Source organism: Desmodus rotundus, chromosome 10, assembly GCF_022682495.2.
Source record: "Desmodus rotundus isolate HL8 chromosome 10, HLdesRot8A.1, whole genome shotgun sequence".
NCBI lineage: Eukaryota > Metazoa > Chordata > Mammalia > Chiroptera > Phyllostomidae > Desmodus > Desmodus rotundus.
The window spans coordinates 23,568,756-23,589,957 of NC_071396.1; the positions used below are offsets into that span (position 1 = coordinate 23,568,756).

At 47.9% G+C, this 21,202-nt stretch overlaps 1 long non-coding RNA gene across 2 annotated transcripts in view; it reads left to right on the plus strand.

Annotated features, from left to right (window-relative positions):
* Positions 1-11,267: 11,267 nt before the first annotated feature.
* The window catches only part of LOC112305873 (uncharacterized), a 29,652-nt gene continuing 19,717 nt past the window's right edge, over positions 11,268-21,202 (plus strand). For both annotated transcript variants that reach the window (XR_006655604.2, XR_008425261.1), the window contains exons 1-2: positions 11,268-13,580; positions 19,584-19,712. This is a non-coding gene — a long non-coding RNA (uncharacterized lncRNA). The remainder of the gene's footprint in view (positions 13,581-19,583; positions 19,713-21,202) is intronic.

A 21,202-nucleotide genomic window follows, 5' to 3' on the forward strand; every position in this document is an offset into this window, starting at 1 on the left:
GCCTGCCCCCTCCCCCGTTAGATTAAACAGGCCTGAATTATCCCCAGGGCTGCGGAAACAGCAGAGCCAGCCTGAGACTTAGGAGTGTGGCAGAGTCTGGATTCGCCTTGGTTTTAGCGGCGCTGACCTGCTGAAAAGCGTGGCCCACCCTCCCCCTGGCTCCCCTGGGTGCTGTTACTCCCAGCAGGGACTCCTTGCCCCTCGAAGTGCCCGTATAAGTGAGTGGGGTGCTCTGAAGCTTTGCCCAACTCACCTAAAGAACATGTGAGGCTTTGTTCATCTTTGCACAAGCCTGTGTGCACGTGTGCCCTGCCACCACCTACCTGATGCCCAGGCCTCCGTGTCCACATGCTCAGGTTCTGGTAGTTTCTCATGAATTTATTCAAAGGTCTGTTGCAGGCACTGAGCACACAGTTGCTGAATGACTGCTGTGTGCTGGGCACAGCCCTAGGTTCTGTGGACAACACAGATAAAAAAAAACGCCTGCTTCTGTGGAGCTTACGTTCGGGAGCGGGAGGGCAGGCAAACAATAAGCACCATCTGTAGGTAAATGTTGTGTTAGAAGGTGGTGTCTTCGGATAAAATCGGCAGGATAAGGAGGACCTGGTGTGAGTGGGGAGGGGCTGGGATTGGAAGGGGTGGTGGGGACAAGCCGATGGACGGGAAGGCCGGTGGCCCTTCTGGAAGCACAGCTGTGGGCTGGGAGGAAAGGCGGGGTCCCAGCGTGGCTGCACAGTGGTGGTCGGACCAGCTGTGTCTCCTCAGAGGGAGTTGGAGGGGAATAACCTGGAGCAAGGAGTGTGGGGGGCGGGATGAGATAGTTGATTTTGGATGTTATTTATGAGGACTTTAAAACAAATGTCACGTGGGGAGGAGAGTAAATAAATGGATGAAAGCGAGATGGGAGATAAAAGGGTGCTCTGCCCACATGCCGAGGGGAGAGAAGGGTGGTGAGGAGCAGGAGGTGCGTGTATTGGGGGACCCTCTGAACGGTTCCCCACTTTCCTGCGGGCTGGGGCCCAGGCTCGAGTTGCTCAGAGACGGCCTTGATGGCTCCGCTTGTGGGAGGCTCTGGTCAGAGAGCCCAGTGGTTATGGACCATCCCCTCCCCTCCTTGGGTAGGGGGTAGAGCCAGGGTCTCCATCTCCCTAACCTCTAAGGGATGCAAGGGCATGTCCCACACTTATCTCCAGAATTCAAGGGCATTTTGCCCACAGGTTTACTGGCTGGATCTCGAGTGCCTAGAAGGGGGCCTGGGTCACAGAGGAAAGTCGCTAGGTAATTGTTGAGCAGGTGAATGACTTCAGGTGCTCACTGAGATTCCCCACTACTGGGCATGACAAGCCCGCAGGGGACGTGGGTATCGCTTCTCCCTGCCTCCCCTGAAGTCTGGTTTAAGTAGCAGCATTCTCCTCCAGGAGGTCAGGGTGTCTCCCGGACCTTAGAGACAAAGTGACAACAGTGCCGAGGGCTCTGAACTTGGACGCTGGTTCTAGTCAGCCCAGGTTTACTGGCCCTGGACTTGGCCAAAGTCACGCACCATGGATGAGCCCTTTCTCTCACATGTGGGGCTGCCCTGCTGGTTCTGCCAGCTTTGCAGGGCGTTTGGGGGAACACAGGGAGTGCCCGTAAGCCCTCGGGGAACCAGACCTCTGTGAGGGCGAGGTATAATTCTCCTCGCTCTTCCACGTGGGAAAATACAGACAAAGAAGAGTGAAAAGAACATCATAACAAATACTGAGCTGCTCCCCCCTCAGAATAACAAATGCTAATGTTGGTTAAACTGGCTTCATATTTCTCTGGAATAAAACCGTGACATATCAAGTTCAAGTCACCTGCCAATCACAACTAAATTCTATTCCTTTCTTCCAGCCCTCTCCTAGAAGGCAGCCGCTGCCCTGAATTTGGTGTATGTTGCTTTATCCCAGGTTGAAACATTTTTATATATTATTTGAGAGTTATAATATGCCAGCAATGCGTGGTAATGTTTGTTTTAGAAGTTGGCATAAATAGTAGTAAGTTTCCTCATCCGATGTTCATGTCCGTGTGTGGGGCTTCCCCACACCGCCACCTGGCAGTTCTCCGACACCAGCGGGTGCCCTACAATTTAACCCAGTCCTGACACGGGGCACCTGCAGGTGTCATCAGATCCCACAGCTTATGGGCTCAGCCCTACAAGACTGCCCCCCACTTCAGATGGCAATAGCAAGTCCAGGTTGTCACCTGGCCTTCTGACCCGCTAGCTAAAAATTGGAGATTCCCACAATTCCATCCTTGGGTTTGATTAGCCTTCCAGAGCAGCTCACAAAATTCAGAGGAACATTTTACTGATAAGGTCACTGGCTTATAAATGTATATAACTCAAGAATGGTCAGATGGAAGAGATGCATGGGGCAAGGTGTGGGGAAGAGGTTTTAAGCTTCTGAGTGTGCCTCTCTCCCTGGAAGTCCAGCACTCACCAACCTGGAAGCTCTTGAAGCTGCTCCCTGTGAGTTTTCAATGAAGCTTCATCACGTAGGCATGAGTGACTCCATCACTGGCCCCGCGGGCTGGACACTCCCCAGTTCAGGCTCTGCTGCAGGGACACAGAGGAGAAAGGAAGCAGCAGGGGCTGGTCCAAGTCCCAGAGTTGCTCTCCCTGAAATTACATCCCAAATCCTGGGCTTGCCCTGGAGTCACTTCAGCTGAACTGGGGTGTTTGTGGGGAAACAGAGATGTGTGGGGTTGATGTATATTTGGGATTTGTTCAGACTCTGATAGGATTTATCCCAGCTCAGACCTGGATCTCAAGGAAAAGCAGTGCTGCCTCTCATGTGTCAACCCCTTCCTCGTCACCCTACTGGCCATTCGGAGGAGTGACCCTCAGGGATGCAGCATTCCTTGGTGCTCCTTCCTGTTCACGGAGGGAAGGCTAGGTACCCAGGTCCTGCCAGAGGAAGCGGGGATCTCTGTTCGGGGCCTTGGCTCCCAAGAGGCTCACCCTCTGGCTTGTTCTACCCAGGACATTCCAGAGCTATGACATGTCTCTTAGGAAAGAAGAATTATTTTTGCCCGTGGCATAAATAGATCCAGGAACCAGTTCCAATAATCACAGTGCATGCCAGCTCTCGAGTGCTCACTGACACACACAGGAGGGAACCAGAAAACCTGCCTAGGAAGGCTGCTTGTGGTGGAGAAGCCCACAGGCAAGTCAGGGTGCCTGCCAGACCCGCATTCTGGAGAAAGGGACAGCAGGAATGGGCGCGATTTCTATTTAAGATTATCAAGTTTTTCAAACAAATACAAAGAGCAATTTAAAAAACAAATCTAGAAAGCTGATCATACTCTATAATTCTCTCCCTAGAGGTTATTGCTACCATCAATTTATGTTTATCTTTCTCATGCGTGCTTTAATTTGTTTTGATATATGTATGCATCCATAAAAACAACTCTATGTGATATTCTTTTGTGTTTTTAAACTTTCTTTAAATATTTTTTACTGTACATATTATGTTGCAACTTTTTAAAAGAAGGTTGTGGAAAAAAAACACAACATAAATTCACGCTACGAACAGTTTCCAAGTGTGCAGTATTGTCACCCATGTTCACACTGTTTTCTAACAGGCCCCCAGAACCCCCTCGACTGCATGGCTGAAACTCTGAGCCAAGCAGTAACTCCTCACTTTCCCCTCTCGTATCCCCTGGCAACCACCATTCTGTAGTCTATGAATGTGACTACTTCAGATGCCTCATAGAAACGGAATCATAGAGAATTTGTTGTTTTGTGACTGGCTTTTTTCACTTAGCACAGTAGCCTCAAGGTTCATTTATGTTGTAACATGTGTCAGAGTTTTCCTTCCTTTTTAAGGCTGCATAATACTCCATTGTATGGCTAGAACAGAGTTTGTTCATCCATTTATCCATCACGGAACATATACGTTGCCTCCACCACTTGGCTGTTATGAATATCAAAGATAAAGAGAAAAGTTTGAAAGGAGCCAGGGAACAGAACACCTTCCACATAGAAGAACAAGAAGGAGAATCCCATGTGGCTTCTCTTCAAAAACCATGCAAGCAAGAAGAGAGTGGAATGAATTATTTCAAGTATTGAAATTAATTAAACGAATGAACGAAAGGGTTGAAACCACCAGCCTAAAACTCTGTATCCAGTAAAATTATCCTTTAATAGTGAAGGAGACATAAAGATTTTCTCAGACAAGCAAAAAATTGAGGGGATTTGTCACGACCAGATTTGCCTTGTAAGAAATAGTAAAAGATCTTCATAGAGAAGGAAAAGCATATGGATCAGAAATTTGGATCTATATAATGGAAAGAAGAGTGTTAAAGAGGAATAAATGAAAGCTAAGTAGCTTTAAAAATTTTTCTTACTCAATCTGACAGTTTGCTTGAAGCAATAATAGCAGCAGCCTATTGTTGAGTAAAGTTTACGGATAACGGAAGTGAATGGCAGCAATGTCATATGGACGGAGGACAGGAATTGGAAATACTCTGTTGTAAGGTACTTGTACCACCTGTGAAGCGGTAAAGCGTTATGTGAACGTGGACTTGGATTAGTGTAACTGTGTACAGCAAACTCTAGGACAGCCACTAAACTAAGTTTTAGAAAGGATTATAACTTATGTATTAGGGTACTTCAAGAGACAGAACCCATAGGGTGTGCGTGTGTAAATAAGGAATTGGCTCGTGTGAGCCCGAGAAGTCCCGAGAGCTACAACCTGGAGACCCAGGAGAGCTAACGGTACAAGTTCCAGTTCAGGTGAGGAGGCAGGAGAAGACCCATGTGCCAGCTGAAGGCCTGAATCGGTAGAGAGGCAAATTTTCCCTTGCTCATCTTTTGTTGTATTCAGGCCTTTAACAGTTCGGATGAAGCCTGCCCACCTTGGAGGGTGGAATGCTTCCCTTAATCTGCAGATCTAACTGGTTATCTCATCCAGAAACACACTCACAGACACTCAGAATAATCTGCAACCAAATACCTGGGTACCCTGCGGCCCTGACCAGTTGGCACATAAAATTTACCATCACAATGAATATGCTAAGAGATGAGAAAAGTAGAATCATAGAATGCTCAATTAACAGAAGAGAGGCCAGAAAAAGTGGGAGACAAAGAAGAAACAAAGAACAAATGCAATAACTAGAAAACAGTAACAAATATAGATATTAATTCGACTATATCGGTAATCACTTTAAATGTCAATTATTTAAATATAAAAATGTAAAGACAGAGACTGTCAGAGTAGGTTAAAAAGCAATCATATGGCCCTGGCTGATGTAGCTCAGTAGATTGAGCATAGGCTTCCAAACCTAAGGGTCACTGGTTCGAGTCCCAGTCAGGGCACATGCCCGGGTTGCAGGCCAGGTCCCCAGTGGGGGATGCACGAGAGGCAACCACACATTGATGTTTCTCTCTTTTTCCCCTCCCTTCCCTTCTCTCTAAAAATGAATAAATAAAATATTTTTAAAAAAGCAATCATATGTTCTCTACAAGAAACTCATTTTAAATATAAAGACACAGATAGATTAAAACTAAATGATGCAGAAAAATATACTATGATAACAGTAATTAAAAGAAAGCTGGAGTAGCTACCTTAATTTTATTTATTTATCATTATTTTTTACCAAATAATTTTAGGCAAAGCAGACTTCAGAGCAAGGGAAGTTGTCAGAGATAAGGAAAGGGGTCAGACAGATAATGAGCAAGGGGTCAATTCTCCAAGAAGACATACGACCCATGATGGGTATGCACCTGCAACAGAACTTCAAAATACACGAGACAAAAATGAATAGAAATGCAAGAAGAAACAGACAAATCCAGTATTGTAGTTGGAGACTTCAACAGCCCTCTATCAGAAATAGACACTGTCAGGCAGAAAATCGGTAGGATGTACTTGAACTTAACTCCAAATCGGCGTGATCTAATTGGCATGTAGAGGATACTTCAGCCGATAATAGAAGAATATACATTTTTCGCAAGCTCACACAGAGCATTTACCGAGACAGCCCACATTCTAGATCATCAAACGCACCTTAGCAAATGTCAAAGAACAGAAATCATACGAAGTTTGCTCTCAGATGATGATAGAATTAAACTAGAAATTAATAAAAACTTATAGGGTGGAACCCCCATATACTTGGAGATTAATCAGCATACATACTTCTAAATAACACAGGAGTCAGGCGAAATTTAAAGATATTTTGAACTAAATGAAAATATAAACACAACTTATCAAAGTTGGTGGAATGCAATGAAAGCAATGCCTAGAAGGAAACTTATAGAATTGAATGCATATATTATAAAATAAAAAAGATCTAAATTATCTAAGCTTCCACCTTAGCATGCTAGAAAAAAGAGCAAATTAAATCCAAAATAATCAGGAAAAAAAAAACAAACCCAGAGTAGAAATCAGTGAAATCTAAAATAGGGGATCAATAAATAAAATCAAAGAAACCAAAGGTGGTTCTTTGAGAAGATCAATAAAATTAACCTATAGCAAGTTAAGTGAGAAAAGAGAGAGGAGACGCAAATGACTAAAACCAGAAATAAAAGAGGGGCCGTTACTACTGATCTCAGGCATTTTGAAAGGATAATAAAGGAATATTATGAACAAGTTTATGGCCAAAATTTGATAACCTAGATGAAATGGGCTAATTCTTGGAAACTCATAACCCACTAAAATACACACAAGACTAATACAAGGACAAAGACATAGTCTAAACAGGCCTATATTTATCAAAGAAATTGAATCAATAATTAACAATCTTCTAAAACAGAAAGCAGGGGGGTTCACTATGGATTTTACCAAACATTAAAGGAAGAGGACATACTTCCTAACTAATTCTACGAGGCCAGTGCTACCCTAATAAAAAAACCCAGTAACTCATTTTGAGAATAGTGGCTGTTCCTGGAGGGTTTTTTTTCTCTCTGTGCTCCGCCTGATCAGGGAAGGGCCTTCCAGCAGAAAGCACTGGCCCACAAACCCTTTAACTCCATGCCGGAGAAAGCCAAAGAACCTGTAAAGAACCTGCGTCTTTTCATTAAGTAAACCTTCACCCTATAGCATTGTTTTATTTGTTTAACAAGACTTTCCTTTCATAAATAATTCAAAAGCAAACCTCTGGGCATTCTGAGTTGGTGGGGCCCAAATGAACAAAGTTTTTCCTTCGGTGGTGGTGGAGTCGGTGTGTGTTTCTGGGTGTTGCAGAGGGTATTAGAAGAACAACTATGAGCTCCACCAGTTTGGCTTGGGACCAGCTATTGGGTGTCAATGTGCAATTTTAGTAGCGACAGACAGATGGATTCCAGGGATCCCGAAACCGCACCTCTCGCCTCACTGTGCAATACCAAGAAGGAATATCGCTGACCAGCCTGCACTGCTGGATGGAAACCGTTCAGCCCATACGTTGGGCCCCCATGATCAACTTCTGCATTTGCTGCTAAAACCTTGTATCCCTAGGGCTCAGGACCCCTTAAATAATATCTCCTGATAAACTACGAATAAAGGCTTTTTATTAGGCATATGCCTTGTCCCCTCCAGAGCCAGCTCTCAATATGTGGACTTTCTAGACCTGCCTGGCTCCTGGTGCCAGGTGCCGTGGGCCTGGGAGGCCAGTGCATGTGCGCTGGGCACCTGGGGCTGCTGGGGCTTCACAGACTGGTGGGGTCCTCAGCTCTGTGTAGCTGGAGCCCTAATTCCTTTAGAAAATTTTAAAGGAGAGGCAGGAGCTTTTAAGTGGCCACAGTCTGGTCAGTCCTCATTTTGACTTGGAGCCTAAGGCCGTCTTGGCTTCTCCAGCCATCGAGACTTGCAGGTGTCTGTCACTGACAAAATTGTGGCCAGGCTGCAAGCCCTCCCCTGGCCAGAAAGTCCAGATTCTTGTAGCTTAGACTTCAGGAAAAAATGCACACATGTGTAGGTGAGCACTTTTCACTGCTGAGAAAGTCTCTGCTGAGTTCCCCCAAGGGTCAGCTCCTGGGACCCGGCCTCTCCTAGCACCTACCTGGTTCCCGGTCTGCAGCAGCCTTGAACTTGGAGACTTGGGTTTGTACAATAGATGCTGTGAGCTGATAATGCCTGATCCCTTTCTCCTGGACTTTGGAACCATATCCGCCTGCCAATAGGACAGCTCCTGTGGAGGTCCACAGGGGCTTACACCCAAACTGTTCTTCCTGCTGCGATTTGAGATCGGCTGAGAAGGGGGACCCCTGTCCGCCTTGATGCTAAGCAGTAACATGGCCTCTCCCTTCACTCCTCCCTCCTTCCCCAGTTACACCCCCATGTCTGGTACACCCTTCTCTTCTCTTTCCCCTTCTCTAACTACCCTAGTTCTTATTTGGAGGGTGGGTTCCTTTGTTTGGTGTTTTCAAAGAACCCTGTTCTTCATTAGAAGCTTACCTCTCTTTGTAATGACACCACCATTCTTGTGGTTCATTGATTTCCTGATGCCCCCTTGGATCGCAAGCTCCACGAAAGCAGGGCCCTTTCTCTCTGTGCTCCCTATTTTATGTCCAGAATCTCCTCAGAGCCTGGCTAGACCCTCCGTAAACATTTGTAGAATGAATGGATTACAGAGACAGCTCCCTAACAGGTATCTTGCTTCTGCCGTTCTCCAGTCCCCTTCCCCCACTGCAGCAAATGCACACATCCGACCGGGATCTCACTTCCATGCTGGAAAGTTTCCAACAGCTTCTCATCACCCTCAGATAAAATCTGACGCTTGACCGGGCAGATGATCTGGCTCCCCCGCCTCTCAGCACTCTCTGCCACTGCCTGGTGGTGACGGGGAGTCATTCTCAGCCTCGTTTACATCCTTCCTCCAGCCTTCCCTTGTTGTCCCCTCTGCCTGGAATACTGGCTCTGCAATTGTCTCTTGTTTGACCAGCTGGGATGCATCCCCCCTCACTCCCCCCTCCCCATCAGCTTAGTGATCTCCACACCAATGCATTTCATCTGTCACCTTATTTATCCGACCCCATCTCCTGGCTTGGGGTAGACTCAGTCAATCTTTGTTGAATGAAAGAATAAATGAATAAATGAATGAAAAACCCGAGGGAAATATGGGTATTGGCCAATACTTCTAGGCTCTAAAAGTGGGATGGGGAGGTAGAGTTCACCCAAGGTTCATGCAGTAAACATGCGTTGGGGACATGCTCTGTGCCAGGTGCCAGGATCCCAGATGGTGTGGCGGAGATGGACGTGGAGAGCGACAGTTGTGACAAAGGTGTGGTGAGTCTCACCAGAGCCCAGAAGGGTGCGCTGACCAGTGTTTGCTCAGCTCCCAGAGACAGATGGCGGGGAGGGGCTTGGGCGCTCTCCACCGCTCCAGCGTTTTCACCCACAGAAGGTGGCCCTTGCCGTCTGGGATAGAAAACCAGATAGAAAATCATGGGATGCGAGGAAAAGTCATCCAATTAGTCTCCCACTTTTGGGGAAAGACTGCTCTTTGTTTAAAGGCATTTTGGCCACAATGGAGACTTCAGCAAGCCTCGATGCAAAGAAGCTTTCTCTTTCAGGTAATCTCAATCTCTCCTGCTGCAGTTCAAGCTTGTTTCTTTGTATTTGCGCCCTGCTCACGACCCACCCAATCCCTAGTTCGTGCCATTCTTCTCTGCCCGGTGAGCCTTCCCCTCTCTCATGGGCTCTGCCTGCATATGGTGGTCCTAGGAGCTCTCAGGTCTAACTCTCCCTGGGGAGGTGGCGGAGCAGGAGGGCGGTAAAAGAAAGAACTAGATTTCTGTCAACGTGAATTGAACTCAAAGACATAATGTGGAATGAAGAAATGAAGTTAGAAAATGGAGTATATGGTACATCATTTATGTAAATCATGGAACACACAGAACAGCGCTATACATTTTGTGGATGTGCGCACACACACACACACACACACACAAGTGTGAGAGGAGGGCCAGAGGATGCAGCGGTGACATAAGACCGTGGTAATGGCAGAGTAGGACCAGGAACAAGGACAATGTGAATATCTGTGTGTGTCAGACAACCTCTTCTGGGCAGATGATGGCGTTGTGTCATCAGTGGAGAAAATGGTAGCTGGAATCTGCTCCAGGTCAGCCCCCAAAAGGAAAACCACAGAAGTTGAGGTGCATTGTACATAGAGGCGGCTCTCCGGTGGGCAGAGCACAGAGTCAGGGTGAAGGAGAGAAAAGCCATGGAGTCAGGTGCCCGGGAGAGGCGAGGGGCGTGCGTCTGCGTGCGTGCCCTGGGGCCACTGTTGTTGGCACATCTGTCCACGGGGGAGAAGAGAAGTGAAGACGACGCTCTGAGCAGTGGGGCAGGGAAAAGAGTCTGAAGTTTTTCCGGGATTAGAAAAGATATACAGTCTTGTCCCCGTGATAGAACAAGTAAGCTCACAAGGGATCTTTAGCTCCAAACATCAGCAGTGTTTACACAAACGGAGGCCCAGGTAACGTCATGACTTTGTAAGTGACGCGTAGATTGGGTACTTTCAAGGCAATGTCAGAAAGATTCATGACCCTCAGAGGCTGGTGATACAAGCACCTAATCATCGCCTCTCCCCACTACCTCTTCTGTGCCGTGCTCTCTCACTTCCGGGCCTCTTCCTGTTTCTTTGGACTTTATCTGAATTGCATTATATTTAAAAAATAACTTTTATACTAATGTTATGGTTATGTTTTGTTGTCTTTTTTAAAAAAGATTTTATTTATTTATTTTAGAGAGAGGGGAAGGGAGGGAGAAAGAGAGGGAGAGAAACATCAATGTGTGGTTGCCTCTCCTGCTCCCCCTACTGGGGACCTGGCCTGCAACCCAGGCATGTGCCCTGACTGGGACTCGAACCAGTGACTCTTTGGTTCACAGGCTGACACTCAATCCATTAAGTCACACCAGCCAGGGCCCTGTTTTGCTGTCTTAACTGGTCTGTCTTTGAATAGGATGAGCACTTTCCATGGAAAAGCACAATTCAGTTAACTGTGCCCACTGAAAGTAACTTATTCAGACCATAAAATCCTAAATGGGTGGTGCTGGCTCGCCTGGAGCTAGAGACCCAAGATTAGGAGGGAAAGGCCACCTCTGGCCTGCAGCTGTGCACTCCACTTTTATTTTTATTTTTAAAACGATTGTATTTATTCATTTTAGAGAGAGAGGAAGGGAGGGAGAAAAAGAGGGAGAGAAACACCGATGTAAGGGAGAAGCATCGAGCGGTTGCCTCCCATACGCGCCCCAACCAGGGACGGAACACACAACTCAGTCACATGCCCTGACTAGGAGTCCAAGCGGCAACTTTTTGTTTTGCAGGTTGATGCCCAACCAACTGAGACACACTGGTCAGGACTGTGTACCCCAATTTTAGCTGGTGGTAAATGTTGCCCCAAGCTTCCCTGACACGGCCACCCAACTTCCACCCCAATGAATGTCACACTTTGTAATGAGGTGTGAAGACAGGACTCTGCCTCCGTTTCCCCTGAGGCACCAGCCAGTAAGGGTCCAGCACCCCCACGTTCCAAAGGCGAGAACCAGCCCACCCCTGGTAGGGCTTCCAGGGGAGGTTCCTGACACCTATGAAAGAGGGCGGGAGAAGAGCGGAGTTTGAGGGAGAACTCTTTCTTTGTGGCTATGCAGTGGGCAAGACATGGGGACAAGTCCCCTTACCTCCATCTTAAGGGGAGGGGCTTTAAGCAGACACATCAGGGCTCTAACGAGAAACTGGGACCTGACCCTGGCCTGAGATTCTGAGGGGCGGGAAACTGGCTGTGCTGGCTGGAGGAGGCGCCACCAGGCTGCAGTGGCGGGTTGTCAGTCCTGGCAAAGGAGGTGCCAGAAGAGATGTGGTCTCACCCGAGAAGCAGACCCAGGGCCCCTTGCATGTCTTTGCCCTCGACACCGCAAAAAACAGTGCCTCCACCTCCAAAAACCAGGAGCTGAGAGGGTGTTGTTGCTGGCGGTGTGGCATCCCCTTCGTTGAGGGAACTAAAGGAGACAGCCCCTCGGAATTGCTGGAGGGGCCCCACAGGACCCAGGAAGACATTCTCAAAGGAAAGGGTAGTTTTCTCTATCTGCTGAGGCCAGAGGGCCCCAAAGCCAGCCAGACAGAATCCCCCTGTCCCATTATGGCTCTGCCTGCCCAGCTCTGGTCCTGGAGAGGCCAAAGCTAGGGAGGTGGTGGTGGAGATGCTGGCAGAGAAGAGGCTTGCTAGGCATTACCAGTTGAATTGTGTTCCCCACAAATTCATATGCTGAAGTCCTACCCCCCAATACCTCAGAATATGGAGAGATAGGGGCTTTAAAGAGGTGATTAAAGTTAAAATCAAGTTTAAAATGTGGGTCCCACTCCAGTGTGGCTGGTATCCATATAAGAAGACGTTAGGACACAGGGGGCAGTGAGACTGAGGGTCCTAATGACCGATTAAATTTAGCTTCAAATCCTAGCCCTAGAAATCACCTCTCTGTCTCTGTCTCTCTCTCGTCCTCAGAGACCTAGCCTTCCCCCTGGACAATCAGCAACCTCTGAGTCAGCAGGAGACAGTAGCCCAGACCTGACTAACAGTCACAGGGTCGGACCTCTGCAGGCTAAAGGTAACATCTTGCCTTAAGTCACTTTCAGCTCCTGAGCCCTAAGGTGGACCGACCGCCTGGCTGAGTTCCCATGAGACCAGACAGACACGGAAGGTGCCTCTGGATGGCAGCCTAAGGTCCCTTCTCTTTCCGGACCCTGCTGGCCTCACTGTGACCGCCCCAGTCCCACCAGCGTCATCCTGAGAGACCTTCCCACATTTACAGAGGGGCTCATGGCATTTGGGTGAGATTTTGGCTGCACCGATTCTTCTCTGGAGAAAAGAGAAGTACTGTTTCAAGACCAGGAAGGAACTAACGCACGCCTCACCCTCAGCGAGTCCCAGGCTTCAGGCGTGTGGCTCGCCGCCCGAGGGCATGGGCGTTGGTTGTGTCTATTCCACTATCAAAGACTACCTTCAAAACCTGTGCAAATGACGCCTCTCTTCCTCATGCTGCAAGGCCGGCTTAGTTGCCTCTTCTCAAAGCGCTTCTCCAAATTCAAGAGCGTCTTAGATTTTCTCTAATGAGGTGCCTGCTAGGGCACGTTGGATTCCATCTGCGGCTCCCGCTCTGTGGCAGCAGTGACTCTACCAACCAGAGAGGTGGGCTGAGTCCCCAAGAATGTGAAGACTGACCCAAATGGAGAGGGATTGTTAGGCCTTTTCCTCCAGAGTGGCCAGTGTGGCGTTGAGGAATCCACCTCCTAAGCAGGGAGAGGACGCAGGCTGAGGCTCCGGGAACCATTCACTTTGAGATGAAGCTACCTGCCCCTAGAAGCATTAGCCTTGTTTCTGAATCCACTGAGTGGACCAGGTCCCATCTAAAAACTGAGCTCCTCGGCCCGGCTCTGTCCCTCCCAGCAGGGCCCCCTGCCCCTCCTGCACCCACTCCGGGCCCTTGCCACAGACAGCTGGTGATGTTGAGAGTATTAAGGGATCCTGGGGCTGCTGCCTTAATGTTGTCTGAACAGGGAAGTGTGCCAGCCTCTTCTCAGTCCTCAGCGAGGAAGCGAAGTGCTCACCACGCTCAGCAAGTTTAATAAAACCCACCAGGGTGGTAGCTCAGTGGTGAGGGTGTGTGGGAGGCCCTGGGGCTGCTGGGCTGGGTGTGTGCTGGGGTAGCCTGACCCCGATGCGCCCTGTGCTGGCTCCAGGCCATGCCTCTTCGGGACTGGGAACTGTTGACATGGGTCTGTGCGTCACTCGGCCCTTGGCGGGGATCCAGGGATCCTGGCCCTGGCAAGCTCACAGCGCCGAGAGTGAAGTGGCCATGCGTGAGAGCTGCCCTGTGAAGGAGTAACTAACAGGGACAAAGCCAAGGTCAGGGCTGTTTGGAATGCACAGTTGGAGGCTTGAATTTGGCCCCTTCAAAACCAACCAAATAAAGCAACCCCCCACCGTCACCCTGAGGATTCTCCACCAAATAGCTGGTAGGTTCTAGAAACTTCTACACTTCCAGGCTGAGGCATTACTCAAAGGTGGTTCATCCTGTGCAGACACTGGACGCAGACCCGTGAGTCCTTTGGGGGGCACTTGGGGCCTCAGGTGATGCTCCAGACATCCTACGGTTGCTTTTCCACCTGCTCCTGCAGCAGAGATACTCGCGCTTTCCCGGACAGTGAGCACACCTCTGGGGAGTGGCCCTAGGCCTTAGGAAGTGTGAGATGCGCCAGGGGGAGCTTGCTGAAAGTTAAGATTGCGCATACTTGTGACAATGGGGAAGATCCAGAACCCCAAGCACACGGAGCGCTGGGAGCATGCAGGGAAACAGGAGCCCTGGCTCATTGCTGGTGGGAATGCAAAATGGCACGGCCACCTTGGAAGATGTTTCCGGCAGTCCTCCCCCAAACTAAATACACCTTTGCCTCACGCTCCAGCTACTGTACTCCTTCATGTTTACCCCAAGGAGGAGAAAATGTGTCCACGCAAAAACCTGTGCACAAATGCTTATAGCAGCTTTATTCAGTTGCCAAAACTTGGAGGCAACCAAAATGTCCTTCGCTAGGTGAATGGATAAATAAACTGTGATACATCACACAATGGAACATAATCATCGCTAAAACGAAATGGGCCATCAAGCCGTGAAACGACATGAAGGAATCTTAAATGCCTATTACTGAGTGAAAGATGCCAAAGTGGAAAGGCTACGTACTGTCTGATTTCAACGATACAATGTTGTGGAAAAGGCAAAACTATGGAGACAGTAAAAGGGTCAGTGGCTGCTAGGAGCTAGGGGGAGGGAAGGTGAGCAGGCAGAGCACAGAGGGTGTCTAGGGCAGTGAAATACTCTGTGTGATAACTACACTGGTGAGGACATGTCACATTTGTCCACACCCACAGAAGGCACTGCACCAAGATGAACCCTGATGTCAACTAAAGACTTGGGCGATGATGAGGTCGCAGTGAGGTTCTTCGATTGGAACTAACGTGTCCCTCTGGGGGTGTGGGTGGTGGGGCAGCTGTGCACAGATGGGGTGTATGGGAACTCTCTCCTTTCTGCTCAGTTCTGCTGTGAACCTAAAACTGTTCTATAAAAATAAAGTCTATTTTAAAAAGTCTATTGAAAAAAGAAAACGTCTATTGAAATAAAGCGGATTACTGGGACCCACTCCCCAACTTGGAAGAGGTTCTGAGTCAGCAAGGCTGGAGCTGGGTCTGGGAATCCACCTTCTGAAAACTCTCTCATATGCTCCGATGCCAGTGGTATGTGGGTCACCCTCCAAGAAACGCAACCTCCCAGCTTCTCCTGGAAGCTGACAGGGGCAGAAAGAGCTGCAATGCAAGACATTGTTGGCTTCTTACACCTCTAGCCATGGTCCTGCCTTTGGGCTTGGTTAAGTCACGTGATGAACAGGGGGAAGAATGCTCAAAGGTTTGTATGGTATAGCCCTGGCCTACTAGCTCAGTTGGTTAGAGTTTCATCCTGATACGCCAAGGTTGTGGGTTCGATCCCAGTCAGGACACATACAAGGGTCAACCAGTGAGCTCTGGCTGGTGCAGCTGAGTGGATTGAGCACTGCCCTGTGAACCAAAGGGTTGCTGGTTCAATTCCCAGTCAGGGCACATGCCTCAGCTGTGGGCCAGGTCCCCAGTAGGGGGTGCGCAGGAGGCAACCACGCATTGATGTTCTTCTCCCTCTTTAAAAAAAAAAAATCAACCAATGAATGCATAAATAAGTAGAGCACAAATCTATGCTTCTCTCTCTCTCTTTCCTTTCCTCTCTCTCTAAAAAGTAAAAAAAAAAAAAAAAAATTTAAAAAGGTTGGTGTGGGCAGGAGTCTGGATTATTGCAACAAACTCCTTCCAGGCTACTCTCCCACCCCGGGCCTCTCTCCTCTGCACTTGTTTATACAACTGACCACATAATCTTCCTCAAACAACGTTCTCATTACATCAGCTTCTTCGGCCAGGACCTTCCTGTCTCCCCGCTGCCCGTAAGGTCAAACCCAAGTGCTGATCTCTCTGATCTGCAGATCTGTGCGGGCCCCTGACCCCCTCCAGACCCCCCCACCCAATAATTGTCCAATCCAGCCAGGTGAATCCACCTGCTGTTTCCAGGACATTGTCTTCCTTATCTGCACATCCCCCTCCTTCCAGTCTGTGTGCCCCCCGACCCCTCCCTTCCCGACACTCCATGCCCCTTGAGTCTCTCTGTACTGATCGTGGGCTTCCAACTTACTCCTTTGGGGAACTTCTCCCTCTGATCCCCTGACTCCAGAGCACATTGCAGTGTCATTACTGCGAGGCCATCCATCTGAATTGGCCTTGGTGTGTCCTTCCCCCTGTCCTCCCCCTGCCTCGCAATGCCGAGACCAGTGCTTAGGCCAAGAAGACACGGGGGAAGGACCAGCAGTACTGGATCAGCAGACCTGGGCTCAGGGTCAAACTCTGCCATTCAGAAGCTGTAACCAGGAAAAAGTGTTCAATTGCTCTGAGCTTTTGTTTCTTTACCATTAGATGAGGACAATAATGCCCATTTCTCAGGACTGTTGAGAGGAGGAAAGGACAGGGGTCATGGGTATGAATGTTGTTTTTCAAGAGATAAAGCACTCCCCAAATGTCAGTAGCCATTAGGCTCAGCAGCCTGAAGCTGGCTTCAGCACTGCTCCAAGGCTTTGCGTTGGTGGCCAAGCCAGGTGCAGAACAGACACAGGGTCAGTGTGGGGCCACTGCTATCCTGAGGCTGATCCTAGAGTAGGACCTAGAGAAACTCCACTCAGAGCCTCAGAGCTGAGAGTAAGGAGGAAGAGCGTTGTGTTGGGGGTGTACAGAGATGGGGCCGCAGAGATGACTGGGCAGTAAAACTCACGAAGGGCCAAGTGCTGGGCGAGAAAGCAGATAAGAGGCAGAAGAACAGCTGATGACAAGGAAGACGCCACTCTCTCTGGCTTAGGGAAGGGCTTCTGAGACACTGTTCATCCAAGGCCCACCTTGTGCACAAAAACATCGTTGGGACAGCTCAAGAACATGTCCCAGAGGCCAGGGGTCCTGGGAACTCAGGAGGCTAACAGCTTCTCTGGTGGTGATGAGTATTCAGTCAGATCAGGCACAGAAAATACTCAGAACAAGGCTAAGCTCATAGTGGGTGATCAGTAAGTCTTAGTTCTAGGAAATCCTGGCTACAGTAATCAGACAAAAAAAACAGACACCCAAATTGGAAATAAGATGTAAAACTGTCATGATTTGCAGATGACATGATACTGTACACAGAGCATCCTAAAGATTGCACCAAAAAACTACTAGACCTGGTAAATAAATTCAGTCAAGTGTCAGGATACAAAATTAATATTCAGAAATTATTTGCACTTTGTACATTAATAATGAACTATCAGAAAGAGAAATTAAAGGAAAAATTCCATTTGCAATTTAAATAAATAAATTAACTAGGAAGGAATAAATTTAACCAAGGAGGTAAAAGACCTATGCTCAAAAAATTATAAGACATTGAAGAAAAGAATTTAAGAAGATACAAATAAATGGAAGCTTATAAATGGAAGCTTATACCGTGCTCATGAATAGAGAGAATTAACACCATTAAAATGTCCGTACTGCCTCAAGCAATCTGCACAGTCAACTCGATCCCTCTCAGGATGCCAGTGGCATTTTTCACAGAACCAGAACAAGTAATCCTGAAATTTGTATGGAACCATGAAAGTCCCTGAATAGCCTCTGCAATCGAGAAAGAACATAGTTGAAGGTATCAAGCTACCTTGATATCAAACTATACTACAAGGCTATGGTAATCAAAACAGCATGGTACTGGCATAAAAACAGACATGCAGATCAAAAAAACAGAACAGACGTCCCAGAGATAAATCCATGCCTAGATGGTCCGTTAACCTCTCCAAAGGGGGCAAGAACATACAATGGGGTAAAGATAGTCTTCTCAATAAATGGTGTTGGGTAAACTGGACAGATTCATGCAAAGAAAGGAAGAAAGGAAAAAAGAGAGAGAGAGAGAGAGAAACTGGACCACTTCTTACACCATATACAAGAATAAACTGGATTAAAGTCTTAAATGAAAGACACGAAGCCGTAAAACTAGAAGAAAACATAAGCAGTAAACTCTCTGAAATTGCTCTTAATAATATTATTTTTGGATATATCTCTTCGGGCAAGGGAAACAAAAGAAAGAATAAACAAATGGGACTACAGAAAACTAAAAGATTTTGCACAGCAAAAGAAACCATCAATGACATGAAAAAACAATGTACCAAATGGGAGAAAATATTGCCAATGATACATCTGATAAGGTAGTAATACTAAAAATAAAGGTATTAATACTAAAAATACACAAAGAACTCATACAATTTAACACCAAAAAAACAAAAAAACCCCAAGCAAACAAACAATCCGATTAAAAAATGGGCAGAGGACCTGAATAGACACTTCTCTTGAGACGACAGACAGACAGCCCATAGACATATGAAAAGATGCTCAGTGTCATTAATCATGAGAGAAATGCAAATTAAAACCATAATGAGATATCCCCGTACCTGTCAGAATGGAGCAAACCACCAAACAACAAGTGTTACTGAGGATGTGGAGAAAAGGGGACACTGTTGCCGGGAATGCAGACTGGTGCAGCCGCTATGGACAGCAGGATGGAGCTTCCTCCAAAAATTAAAAATGGAGCTGCCTGACGCCCCAGCAATTGCACTTCTGTGTATTTATCCAGAGAAATCCAAAACACTAATTAAAAACTATATATGCACCCCTTCATTGCAGTATTTACAATAGCCAAGGTATGGAATCTACCTAGGTATCTATCAATCAACAACGGGGTAAAGAAGAAGGGGTGCCTATATACAATGGAATATTGACCACAAAAAGAATGGCGTATTACCATTTATGACAATGTACATGAACCAAGGAGGGCATTATGCTCAGTGAAATAAGTCAGGCAGAGAAAGCCAACTGCTATATGATTTCACTTAGATGTGGAATCTAAAGAACAAGATAAATCAGCAAACAGAACAGAAACCAACTCATAGATACAGAGAACAAACTGATGGTTGCCAGGCAGGAGGGGAGCTGGGGGGCCGGGTGAGAAAGTGAAGGAGTTAAGAAGTACAGACTGGTAGGTAGACAGAACAGGCATGGGGCTGTGAAGCACAGCATAGGGAATGTAGTCAGTGATATTGTAACAACTGTGTGGTGTGAGGTGGGGACTGGACTTCCGGGGGCAATCGCTTTGTAAGTTACATAAATGTCTAGTCATGGGTTGTACACCTGAAACTAAAATAATATGAAATGTCAACTGTAATAAAAAATAAGATAAATAAAAGTGAAACATAAGTCTTAGTTCTAATAATCATTATTATTTCTTTGGAGGCTACTAAGGCCCCAATGGGAGGTGGAAAGATGTGAGTCTCTCTGTAAAAAGAATATAGGGAAGAAAAAGGGCGAATCCATGCTGCTCTCCAGACCAAGCGAAGCTTCCTCTGGCTGAAGCTGGGGAGCGAGCGTGGGCCTCGAGTGCTCGCCTGGGTGGGGGAATCAGCTTCTGTGGCCTCCAAGAGGCAGATGGGGGCTGGACAGTGTTTTTCTTTTTTTCTAGATCAGCCTCTGGAGTCCAGATGGCCAGTTTCCCTTCCTTCTCAAAGGTTGCCCTTCCAGGCTCAGCATCCCGAAAATGGATGCGGCAGTGAGGTGGTCGGTCCATGTGGAATAACTGAACGGGCAATGAGTGAGTCAGGCACAGAGTGCGGTGACTGTGGGCGGAGCCCCCGGAGGGAAGGTTGATGGGAAAGGGAAGCGTGGGGCCTGGAGCCTGGCTGCACGTGCCACTCTAAGGTCATGTTCTTGGGGGAACACGGCAGGGCCACACCGGGCACGCTCTGCAAACACTGGCCGTCCCGCTGGATGACAGCAATGCTCAGGAAGACAGGTTCTGGTCCCTGGGATGGCTCCCCTGTAAGGGAAGGAGAAAATTCATCGGAGTGGGTAACAATCTGGAAGCCATGGATGCTGCAGCTGGCAGTTAAAGACCATGGAGATCTCACTGGGAGAAGGAAGAGAGAGAAAGAGCGGCAGGGTGATGGGGAGGCTGGATCAGCTTGTCGACCATGAGACTTTCAACAAGTCCATTCTCACTCCTCTGTTTCCCATGCGCTGTGTATGGTGCCAGGTGGGCACTAGATTTATTGGGGGTATCACTGTGTGTCAGTTATATAAATAAGTATCTAACCACAAAATTGACATCAATATCAATTCTTGCTCAAGTCACATTTACTCTCTTTTTTCCCCTCACCTGAGGATATGTTTACTGATGAGAGAGGGAGAGGGAGAGAGGGAGAGGGAGAGGGGGTGGAGAGAGGGAGAGGGGGCAGAGAGAGAGACAGAGACAGAGAGAGGGAGAGGGAGAGAGAGACAGAGAGGCATCGATGTGAGAAGCACCGGTTGTCTCCGGTACATGCCCTGCCCAGGGATTGAACTCACAAACCTAGGTAGGTGCCCTGATGGGGAATCAAACCTGCAAACTTTTGGTGTCCGGGATGATGCTCCAAGTAAGTGAGCCACCAGCCAGCGCCACGTTTACTCTTTCTAAAGGCTAATGTGCTGAAGTTTAGCACATTAGCTTAGTAAACAGGTCAGCACACTGCTCTTTGGCTGCTGGATGAACACTCTTATGGGGACTCCTCTGGAGAGTTAGTCAAGGAAAGGCCTTATTAGAGCCCGGCTTCTCAGGAGGTGCTGCTGGTGGGTGTTTTTTCCTAGCCTGCAATGACATTTAACCTCACAAATTGTCTGGGAACAAGTGTGAGGGTGTGAAGACCCGGGGGGCCGCCGCCCTGGCGCCTCCTGCAGCACCGGAGCTGAGGGGGGCCCGGCCGAGACGTCTCCACCCCCCACCCTGCACAGGGTTTGCAACAACACTGCAGAGCGTGTGGGCTTCTCTTTGGAAAGTCCTCACGGAGGTAGCAGTCTGTGTGTTCTCCTATTATAATATCTAGTTTGATGTCCTGTTAGAATAGAAGGATTTCAAAATTAGAATCAACATTTGAGAGGCAATCAACTCTCTTGCATATGCTGCTTAGCTTGGGTGGCACCAAGAGAGGCAGAGTTGAGCCCCAGAATATTCTGTTTACTGTCCCTCCCCCATCCTACCGAGAGCTGTTCTCAGACAGGTCGCCTCCACGTGGCCTGATTTCTGCTTTGGATGTTCCTGACTGCTCC